General features: G+C 42.1%; 1 long non-coding RNA gene across 1 annotated transcript in view; it reads left to right on the forward strand.

Annotated features, from left to right (window-relative positions):
* Positions 1-896, forward strand: part of LOC111486549 — a 17,945-nt gene extending 17,049 nt beyond the window's left edge. Inside the window, exon 3 of the long non-coding RNA XR_002718900.1 lies at positions 886-896. This is a non-coding gene — a long non-coding RNA (uncharacterized LOC111486549). The remainder of the gene's footprint in view (positions 1-885) is intronic.

An 896-nucleotide genomic window follows, 5' to 3' on the forward strand; every position in this document is an offset into this window, starting at 1 on the left:
AATAGGGAGCCTGAAAATCAGATCTATTCGGCTTGCGCAGGTAGGCAGCTTTCCAGCCCATATATGTTTTGATTCAACTCATGCTAATTTAGAATATCGGAAGATTCCAGATAATAATGCTCAAATTAGAACTCTCAACAACCCGGGAAATCAAATTCCAGACGAATGCAAACAGAAAATGATCAAAGATCGCAAGAAGTGTAGCTCCTGACATCACGGAAAAGACAAGGGGATAGCTTCAACGACGAAATGAAAATGGGGGAAGAAAAGGTAAGGTCACAAATAGAGTGAAACCAAGTCAGATTGTAAAGGCATAATGATAAATGATAGTAGGGTCGACCCCGCCCTCCGAACCGGACGTGAAGGCTCATCTGACTGCTCTTGATAAAATCATTACGTCATTCCCGTCACTACGGATTGATTGTCCCTAGACCAATACTTGGAATGGATGGCTACATCAGTCTATTCTCCAACTTTTCTCACAAGCAAGACCTATAGAATGAGCTTAGATTCATCCATACCGTTTCCAACCTACCTCGCTTGGTGCATTAGTGGAATGCTTTCTGACTGTGGGATGATAAGAAAACTTCCGTCCTCGTATGAAGGAATTCCAAGAGTATAGAGTTGATGAAATATGAATAGCTAAGATTAACTAATGCCTTTTCTTTCTATTTCTTTTTAGCAGATGTAGGCGACAGACAAAAAAGGGAGCTTGGTTGATGTGGAATAATCAATCCTTCGGTCTAGTGAGCATATATGCCTCCTTCGCCTACGGCTTCTAGCCTTTTTAGCTTCGCTACCCCTGCCCTGTGGTCCATCAAGAGAAAGAAAGAAAGAAAGGGTTGGCCCATAGGTGAAGCAAAGAAAGAAGATAACCTTACCCAGTTGTGCGTTAA

Source organism: Cucurbita maxima, unplaced genomic scaffold, assembly GCF_002738345.1.
Source record: "Cucurbita maxima cultivar Rimu unplaced genomic scaffold, Cmax_1.0 Cma_Scf00011, whole genome shotgun sequence".
Lineage (NCBI taxonomy): Eukaryota > Viridiplantae > Streptophyta > Magnoliopsida > Cucurbitales > Cucurbitaceae > Cucurbita > Cucurbita maxima.